Genomic DNA, 11,370 nt, shown 5'->3' on the forward strand with positions numbered 1-11,370 from the left:
ATATAACAAATAACGAAACCAGTAAATCCCCATATGCCTTAGTAATTTATTGCAACAACAATCTAAACATTTTAATTGTTGTTATCATGATGCAGATGACATGAACAAGTTTATGCAATTTTTATTAAAAGTTGACATGAGCATAAAGAAGCATTTGTCATCGTGGCGGAAACAAAAGGGGTGCCACGACGACGATAACGAAACAGTGCCACAGCAACGTTCCGGTTCCGACAACTCATCGAGATGTCGGTGCAAAAGAAAGTGTGACGGGAGCATGTCATGCAAGGATGGTGGGGTGCTCCTGGATACCGGGTTCCCACGGGTATACGATGGTGTCAAACGAGGGAATAACTAACGTTCACGGGCGGATTACAACAACCAACATGCATCTCATACAACTCATGCATACGTTCCACGGGCGGTCGTCTCAGGGTTATACCTTCGAAGCATGCAAACGAGACGGTTCAGGTTCGATGGGACGTAGTGGAAGTAGGCGTTCTCACGATGATAGAGGAAGTAGTGGTACACGTCTCGGAGAAGGACTTGACGCATTCGATGTTTCCGAGGGGACGGTAGGAGAACTTGGCATTAGTGCTACACAAGTCTTCGGTGACGGTCGATGTACATGGCAAACGTAGAGGTACTATGCTTCGGTCATCGTGGTACTTGGCGATAGTGGTGGTACAAGGGTTGTAGCCGGCCTTGGCGGTTCATCGTGTAATCATAAACGTTCCGCAGATGTTCATGTCGTCGTAGCCATTCGGATCTTGGAGCGATGGTAGTCGTTCACTTGACGGTCTTGAAGGATTCGAAGGGGTACTTGGCGGTCTGTCGTGGTACTTGGCGTTGTTCCCTATTCAGTGGCTGTTGGACTTGGCGTCAAAAGCAACGGCAATTGGAGGTGCATGATGACAGCGGTGCGTCGAGGTCCGGCACGAGTGCAGGAGGCCGGGGCGGATGGCGCAAATGGGCCTCGCTGGGGAGGTCCACGGCAGAGGCGAGCGCTGGTGGTGGATCGACCCTCTGCCTGCTTTAAGCAAGAACACGACGGCGATGTGCGTTGCTTGAGGGAGAGTGCGAAAGGAGGGAGTAGGGATCGAGCGAGAGATGGCGCTGAGGGGGAGCGACATGAAGGGGAAAGATGGGGATCGAGGAGGTGGCGCTCTGGCGGCGCGAGGAGGAAACGCAGGAGAGGAGGGGATCGATCGGGATGGAGGTTCGCTCGGGCCTAGGGTTAGGAGGGTAGGTGGGCCAGCGCGGGAGTTGGCCTAGGGAGGCGCCTAGGCGCAGATGGGCCTGCATGGCTGGGCTCTGAGGCCGACTGGGCTGCAGGTTTTCTCTCCCTCTCTCTCTTTCTCTAAATTCTCTTTTTCCATTTAAAAACAAAACCAAAAAAGAGGAAGAAAAGAAAGAGAAGTTAGGGATGGAATCTGGGCAAGGGGATAATTTTCACGGACTCGCAAAAATGTGCATGTGCCAAGAAAAATGGAGTGGGCATTTTTGAATGTTTTAAATTCAAACTCATTTGATTTAAAATCAAATGGTTTGAATAGGAAGTGAGGGTTAGGAAGGTCCAAAAATGTTTGGATTTTTGGTGGAGCTCCGAAAAATGGAGAAAGGATAAAAGCAAAGTTTGGGGACCAAACTTGAAGCGAGAAAAGGCATGTGATTATTGCAAGTGTGTTATGGGTCATTTCGAAAATGGAATATTTAATATAGCTCCCTAAATATTGGGAAAGTATGTTTTAAAGAGAAACCACCATGTGAGTTCCCTCAATTTGAACGGATCGAAGATCCATGCGATTTACTTAGTTGAGTTGCAAAAAATTAATGATATGATGGCATGATGACATGATGCAATGCACATGATGCAAAGATGAATGCAAGAGATGAAACAAAACACACAACGAAACCCAGAAACCACGGAAGGCAACTGAAGCTCCGATCTTGGGGCGTTACAGTGGATATATATAGGAGGAAGAAGTACGTCGATGGAGCAACAGGGGGCTCACGAGGGTGGGGGCACGCCTGGTAGGGTAGGGCGCGCCCCCATACCTCGTGGCCTCCTGTTACGTGCCTTGACGTGGGGACCAAGTCTCCTGAGTTGTATTCGATGAGAAAATCACGTTCCCGAAGGTTTCATTCCGTTTGCACTCCGTTTGATATTCCTTTTCTTCGAAACCCTAAAATGGGCAAAAACAGCAATTCTGGGCTGGGCCTCCAGTTAATAGGTTAGTCCCAAAAATAATATAAAAGTGGATAAATAAAGCCCAATAATGTTTAAAACAGTAGATAATATAGCATGGAGCAATCAAAAATTATAGATACATTGGAGACGTATCAAGCATCCCCAAGCTTAATTCGTGCTCGTCCTCGAGTAGGTAAATGATAAAAACAGAATTTTTGATGCGGAGTGCTACTTGGCATAATTTTTAATGTAATTCTTCTTAATTGTGGTATGAATATTCAGATCCGAAAGATTCAAGACAAAAGTTCATATTGACATAAAAATAATAATACTTCAAGCATACTAACTAAGCAATTATGTCTTCTCAAAATAACATGGCTAAAGAAAGTTATCCCTACAAAATCATATAGTCTGGCTATGCTCCATCTTCACCACACAAAATATTTAGATCATGCATAACCCCAATGACAAGCCAAGCAATTGTTTCATACTTTTTACATTCTCAAAACTTTTTCAATTTTCACGCAATACATGAGCGTGAGCCATGGACATAGCACTATAGGTGGAATAGAGTGGTGGTTGTGGAGAAGACAAACAGGGAGAAGATAGTCTCACATCAACTAGGCGTATCAACGGGCTATGGAGATGCCCATCAATAGATATCAATGTGAGTGAGTAGGGATTGCCATGCAACGGATGCACTAGAGCTATGAGTATATGAAAGCTCAAAAAGAAACTAAGTGGGTGTGCATCCAACTTGCTTGCTCATGAAGACCTAGGGCATTTTGAGAAAGCCCATCATTGGAATATACAAGCCAAGTTCTATAATGAAAAATTCCCACTAGTATATGAAAGTGATAACATGAGAGACTCTCTACTATGAAGATCATGGTGCTACTTTGAAGCACAAGTGTGGTAAAAGGATAGTAGCATTGCCCCTTCTCTATTTTTCTCTCATTTTTTTATTTGGGCCTTTTCTCTTTTTTTATGGCCTATTTTCTTTTCTTTTTTTTATATTTTTCGTCCGGAGTCTCATCCCGACTTGTGGGGGAATCATAGTCTCCATCATCCTTTCCTCACTGGGACAATGCTCTAATAATGATGATCATCACACTTTTATTTTTCTTACAACTCAAGAATTACAACTCGATTCTTAGAACAAAATATGACTCTATATGAATGCCTCCGGCGGTGTACCAGGATATGCAATGATGCATGAGTGACATGTATGAAAGAATTATGAATGGTGGCTTTGCCACAAATACGATGTCGACTACATGATCATGCTAAGCAATATGACAATGATGGAGTGTGTCATAATAAACGGAACGGTGGAAAGTTGCATGGCAATATATCTCGGAATGGCTATGGAAATGCCATAATAGGTAGGTATGGTGGCTGTTTTGAGGAAGGTATATGGTGGGTGTATGATACCGGCGAAAGGTGCGCGGTATTAGAGAGGATAGCAAAGGTGGAAGGGTGAGAGTGCGTATAATCCATGGACTCAACATTAGTCATAAAGAACTCACATACTTATTGCAACAATCTATAAGTTATCAAAGCAAAGTATTACGCGCATGCTCCTAGGGGGATAGATTGGTAGGAAAAGACCATCGCTCGTCCCCGACCGCCACTCATAAGGAAGACAATCAAAAAATAAAGCATGCTCTCACTTCATCACATAACGGTTCACCATACGTTCATGCTACAAGAATCACAAACCTCAACACAAGTATTTCTCAAATTCACAACTACTCAAATAGCACAACTTTAATATCACCATCTTCATATCTCAAAACAATTATCAAGTATCAAACTTATCATAGTATTCAATACACTCATAAGAAAGTTTTATTATTAATCTTGTATACCAAGCATATTAGGATTTTAAGCAAATTACCATGCTATTTTAGACTCTAAAAATAATCTAAGTGAAGCATGAGAGAACAATAGTTTCTATAAAACAAATCCACCACCATGCTCTAAAAGATATAAGTGAAGCACTAGAGCAAAATTATATGACTCAAAAGATATAAGCGAAGCACATAGAGTATTCTAACAAATTCCAAATTATGTATGGATCTATCAAAAGGTGTGTACAGCAAGTATGATTGTGGTAAACTAACAAATAAATACTCAAATAATACAAGACGCTCCAAGCAAAACACATATCATGTGGCGAATAAAAATATAGCTCTAAGTAAAGTTACCGATAGAAGTAGATGAAAGAGGGGATGCCTTCCGGGAAATCCCCAAGCTTTGGCTTTTAGGTGTCCTTAGATTATCTTGGGGGTTCCATGGACATACCCAAGCTTAGGATCTTGCCACTCCTTGTTCCATAATCCATCAAATCTTTACCCAAAACTTGAAAACTTCACAACACAAAACTTAAAGTAGAAAATCTCGTGAGCTCCGTTAGCGAAAGAAAACAAAAGACCACTTCAAGTTACTATAATGAACTCATTCTTTATTTATATTGGTGTTATACCTACTGTATTCCAACTTCTCTATGGTTTATAAACTATTTTACTAGCCATAGATTCATTAAAATAAGCAAACAACACACGAAAAACAGAATCTGTCAAAAACAGAACAGGCTGTAGTAATCTGTAGCTAGCGCAAGATCTGGAACCCCAAAAATTCTAAAATAAATTTCTGGGCGTGAGGAATTTATCTATTAATCATCTTAAAAAATAATTAACTAAATAGCACTTCCAAATAAAAATGGCAGCAGTTGTCGTGAGCGCTAAAGTTTCTGTTTTTTACAGCAAGTTCAACAAGACTTTCCCCAAGTCTTCCCAACGGTTCTACTTGGCACAAACACTAATTAAACACAAAAAACACAACCAAAACATAGGCTAGATAATTTATTTATTAATAAACAGGATCAAAAAGCAAGGAATAAAAATAAAATTGGGTTGCCTCCCAACAAGCGCTATCGTTTAACGCCCCTAGCTAGGCATAACAAGCAAGAATAGATCTAGGTATTGGCATCTTTGGTAGGCAATCCATAAGTGGCTCTCATAATAGATTCATAAGGTAATTTAATATTTTTCCTAGGAAAGTGTTCCATGCCTTTCCTTAATGGAAATTGGAATCTAATATTTCCTTCCTTCATATCAATAATTGCACCAATCGTTCTAAGGAAAGGTCTACCAAGAATAATAGGACATGAATGATTGCAATCTATGTCAAGAACAATAAAATCTACGGGCACATAATTACTATTTGCAACAATAAGAACATCATTAATTATTCACATAGGTTTCTTAATAGTGGAATCTGCAAGGTGCAATTTTAGAGATCAATCATCAAAATCACGGAAACATAACAAATCACACAAAGCCTTTGGAATCGTGGAAACACTAGCACCCAAATCACATAAAGCATAGCATTCATGATCTTTAATTTTAATTTTAATAGTTGGTTCCCACTCATCATAAAGTTTTCTAGGGATAGAAACTTCCAATTCATGTTTTTCTTCATAAGATTGCATCAAGGCATCAACTATATGTTTAGTAAATGCTTTATTTTGACTATAAGCATGAGGAGAATTTAGCAAGGATTGCAACAAAGAAATACAATCAATCAAAGAGCCATTTTCATAGTTAAATTACTTGAAATCCATAATAGTGGGTTTAGCAACATCTAGGGTTTTAATTTCTTCAATCCCACTTTTATCAAATTTAGCATCAAGATCAACAAATTCTGAATTCTTAGAACGCCTTCTAGGTAAAGGTGGATCATATTCAGTCCCATCATTATCAAGATTCATATTGCAAAACAAAGATTTAATAGGGGACACATCAATAAGTTTTAGATCTTCATCATTATTTTCATAGGAACTAGAAGAACACGCTTTTATAAAGGCATCTTTCTTAGCATGCATCCTAGCGGTTCTTTCTTTGCACTCATCAATGGAAATTCTCATGGCTTTGAGAGACTCATTGATATCATGCTTAGGTGGAATAGATCTAAGTTTCAAATAATCAACATCAAGAGAAATTCTATCAACGTTCCTAGCCAAATCATCAATCTTAAGCAATTTTTCTTCAATCGTAGCATTAAAATTCTTTTGTGAAGTAATAAATTCTTTAATATTAGATTCAAAATCAGAGGGCATCTTATTATAATTTCCATAAGAATTGTTGTAGGAATTACCATAATTATTAGAGGGATTACTAGGATAAGGCCTAGGATTAAAATTTCCTCTATATACGTTGTTACCAAAATTGTTCCTACCAACAAAATTCACATCCATAGATTCATTATTATTCTCAATCAAAGTAGACAAGGGCATATCATTAGGATCATAAGAAACACTCTTATTAGCAAATAATTTCATAAGTTCATCCATCTTTCCACTCAAAACATTAATTTCTTCTATCGCATGCACCTTTTTATTAGTAGATCTTTCAGTGTGCCATTGAGAATAATTAACCATAATATTATCTAGGAGTTTAGTAGCTTCTCCTAAAGTGATTTCCATAAAAGTGCCTCCTGCAGCCGAATCTAAAAGATTTCTAGAAGCAAAATTCAATCCGGCATAAAATTTTTGAACAATCATCCACAGATTTAAACCATGAGTAGGGCAATTACGTATCATTAATTTCATTCTCTCCCAAGCTTGTGCAACATGTTCATGATCAAGTTGCTTAAAATTCATAATATTGTTTCTAAGAGAGATGATCTTAGCGGGAGGAAAATACTTAGAGATAAAAGCATCTTTGCACTTGTTCCATGAATCAATACTATTTTTAGGCAAAGACGAAAACCAAGCCTTAGCACGATCTCTAAGCAAAAAAGGAAATAGCTTCAATTTAACAATATCATTATCCACATCTTTCTTCTTTTGCATGTCACACAAATCAACGAAGCTATTAAGATGGGTAGCGGCATCTTCACTAGGAAGGTCGGAAAACGGATCTTTCCTGACAAGATTCAGCAAAGCAGTATTAATTTCACAATATTCAGCATCGGTAAGAGGAGCAATCAGAGTGCTAATAAAATCATTATTGTTGGTATTGGTGAAGTCACACAGTTTAGTATTATCTTGAGCCATCGTGACAACCAAACAAACTAACACACAAGCAAACAAAAAAGCAAACGGGCAAAAAGAGGCAAATAGAGAAAGAGAGGGAGGACAGAGAGAGAGGGCGAATAAAACGGCAAGGGTGAAGTGGGGGAGAGGAAAATGAGAGGCAAATGGCAAATAATGTAATGCGGGAGATAACGGTATGTGATGGGTACTTGGTATGTTGACTTTTGCGAAGACCTCGCCGTCAATGGCGCCAGAAATGGCTCTTTGACGGGAGATAAAATTTTAACTTGACTTCGTGTGAGCCTCCCCGGCAACGGCGCCAGAAATCCTTCTTGCTACCTCTTTTAGCACTGCGTTGGTTTTCCCCGAAGAGGAAGGGATGATGCAGCAAAGTAGCGGAAGTATTTCCCTTGGTTTTTGAGAACCAACGTATCAATCCAGTAGGAGGCTATGCGCAAGTCTCTCGTACCTACACAAAACAAATAAATCCTCGCAACCAACGCAAATAGGGGTTGTCAATCCCTATGAGGCCACTTACGAGAGTGAGATCTGATAGATATGATAAAGATAATATTTTTGGTATTTTTATGATAAAGATGCAAAGTAAAATAAAGGCAAAGTAAATAGCAAAGTAGTATGAGAACAATATGATGAAGATAGACCCGGGGCCATAGGTTTCACTAGTGGCTTCTCTCGAGAGCATAAGTATTCTATGGTGGGTGAACAAATTACTGTTGAGCAATTGACAGAATTGAGCATAATTATGAGAATATCTAGGCATGATCATGTATATAGGCATCACGTCCGAAACAAGTAGACCCACTCCTGCCTGCATCTACTACTATTACTCCACTCATCGACCGCTATCCAGCATGCATCTAGAGTATTAAGTTAAAAACAGAGTAACGCCTTAAGCAAGATGACATGATGTAGAGGGATAGACTCATGCAATATGAAGAAAACCCCATCTTGTTATCCTCAATGGCAACAATACAATGTGTGCCTTGCTGCCCTTACTGTCATCGGGAAAGGACACCGCAAGATTGAACCCAAAGCTAAGCACTTCTCCCATTGCAAGAAAGATCAATCTAGTAGGCCAAACAAAACTGATAATTCAAAGAGACTTGCAAAGATAACCAATCATACATAAAAGAATTCAGAGAAGATTCAAATATTATTCATAGATAGACTTGATCATAAACCCACAATTCATCGGTCTCAACAAAAAAACCGCAAAAAGAAGATTACATCGAATAGATCTCCACAAGAGAGGGGGAGAACATTGTATTGAGATCCAAAAAGAGAGAAGAAGCCATCTAGCTACTAACTATGGACCCGTAGGTCTGAGATAAACTACTCACACTTCATCGGAGGGGCTATGGTGTTGATGTAGAAGCCCTCCATGATCGATGCCCCCTCCGGCGGAGCTCCGGAACAGGCCCCAAGATGGGATCTCGTGTATACAGAAAGTTACGGCGGTGGAATTAGGGTTTTGGCTCATGTTCTGATCGTTTGGGAGTACGTGGATATATATAGGAGGAAGAAGTACGTCGGTGGAGCAACAGGGGGCCCACGAGGGTGGGGGCGCGCCCCCTACCTCGTGGCCTCCTGTTACGTGCCTTAACGTAGGGTCCAAGTCTCCTGAGTTGTATTCGATGAGAAAATCACGTTCCCGAAGGTTTCATTCCGTTTGGACTCCGTTTGATATTCCTTTTCTTCGAAACCCTAAAATAGGCAAAAAACAACAATTCTGGGCTGGGCCTCCGGTTAATAGGTTAGTCCCAAAAATAATATAAAAGTGGATAATAAAGCCCAATAATGTTTAAAACAGTAGATAATATAGCATGGAGCAATCAAAAATTATAGATATGTTGGAGATGTATCAATTTTCAATGGTGAACATCACTATGTTGATCATATCTACTATATGATTCACGTTCGACCTTTCGGTCTCAGTGTTCCGACACCATATCTGCATATGCTAGGCTCGTCAAGTTTATCCCTGGTATCCCGCACGTGCAAAACTGTCTTGCACCCGTTGTATGTGAACGTAGAGCTTATCACACCCAATCATCACGTGGTGTCTCGGCACGACGAACTGTCGCAATGGTGCATACTCAGGAAGAACACTTATACCTTGCAATTTAGTGAGGGAACATATTATAATGCTACCGTCATACTAAGCAAAATAAGGTACATAAAAGATAAACATCACATGCAATCAAAATATGTGACATGATATGGCCATCATCATCTTGTGCCTTTGATCTTCATCTCCAAAGCACCGTCATGATCTCCATCGTCACCGGCTTGACACCTTGATCTCCATTGTAGCGTCGTGGTCATCTCGCCAACTATTGCTTCTACAACTACCGCTAACACATAGTGATAAAGTAAAGCAATTACATGGAAATTGCATTTCATACAATAAAGCGACAACCAAAAATCTCCTCCAAGTTGCCGATAACTTTTACAAAACATGATCATCTCATACAACAATGTATATCACATCATGTCTTGACCATATCACATCACAACATGCCCTGCAAAAACAAGTTAGACATCCTCTACTTTGTTGTTGCAAGTTTTACGTGGCTGCTACGGGCTTCTAGTAAGAACCGTTCTTACCTACGCATCAAAACCACAACGATGTTTCGTCAAGTTTGTTGTTTTAACCTTCAACAAGGACCGGCCATAGTCAAATTCGATTCAACTAAAGTTGGAGAAATAGACACCCACCAACCACCTTTATGCAAAACAAGTTGCATGTCTGTCGGCGGAACTGGTCTCATGAACGTGGTCATGTAAGGTTGGTCCGGGCCGCTTCATCCAACAATACCATCGAATCAAAACTAAGACGTTGGTGGTAAGCAGTATGACTATGATCACCCACAACTCTTTGTGTTCTACTCATGCATATCATCTATGCATAGACCTGGCTCTGATACCACAGTTGGGGAACGTAGCATGCAATTTCAAAAAAAATCCTACGATCACGCAAGATCTATCTAGGAGATGCATAACAATGAGAGGGGGAGAATGTGTCCACGTACCCTCGTAGACCGAAAGCGGAAGCGTTAGCTTAACGCGGTTGGTGTAGTCAAATGTCTTCTCGATTCAACCAATCAAGCACCAAACGTATGGCACCTCCGAGTTCAGCACACGTTCAGCTCGATGATTTCCCTCGAACTCTTGATCCAGCACAGTGTCGACGGAGAGTTTCGTCAGCACGACGGCGTGGCGACGGTGATGGTGAAGTGATCCGTGCACGGCTTCACATAAGCACTACGGCAGTATGATTGGAGGAGTAAACGGTGGAAGGGGCACCGCACACGGCTAAGATCAATTGATGTACCTTAGAGGTGCCCCCTGCCCCCGTATATAAAGGAGGGAGATGGGAGGAGGCCGGCCTAGGGGACGCGCCAAGTGGGGGAAACCCACTTGGACTCCTAGTAATATTCGGCCCCCCTTCCTTCTATCGGAGGGGGAAAGGGGGAAGGAGAGGGAGAAGGAAAGGGGGCCGCGCCCCCTCCCCTTGTCCAATTTAGATTCCCCATGGGGGGCATGTGCCACCTGATGAAGCTATGTACCTAGGGTAGGGTCATAGGCCTGACCTAGACAACCCCTAGGACAACACCCTAAAACCAGAAGCATTCGAGGGATAGCATAATCCACTCAACCTCGAAGCATTCCACTCAGAAGACTCGAAGTCACTCGACCGTGACAACTACCACTCGACAGACAGAAGATCTAAAGTCACTCTGCACGACAACGGTCGGACAATTACTTCATAGATTTAATAGACATTTATGTCACTTTATTGATAGTGTTACCAGTAACGCCCCCCTCTTGATGTACCTTAAAACCCTTGTAACATGGGCTGGCTGGGGTCTAGGCGCACTCTATATAAGCCACCCCCCTCCACTGGTACAAGGGTTCGCACCCCCTGTAAACACACACATACATAATACAGTCGACCGCCTCCGGGCATCGAGACGTAGGGTTGTTACTTCCTCCGCGGAGGGCCTGGACTCGTAAAACTCGTGTGTACAACTTCACCATAGCTAGGATCTTGCCTCCTCATACCTACCCCCATTCTACTGTCAGTCTTAGATCCATGATAGTTGGCGCCCACCGTGGG

This window comes from Triticum aestivum, chromosome 3A (genome assembly GCF_018294505.1).
Source record: "Triticum aestivum cultivar Chinese Spring chromosome 3A, IWGSC CS RefSeq v2.1, whole genome shotgun sequence".
Lineage (NCBI taxonomy): Eukaryota > Viridiplantae > Streptophyta > Magnoliopsida > Poales > Poaceae > Triticum > Triticum aestivum.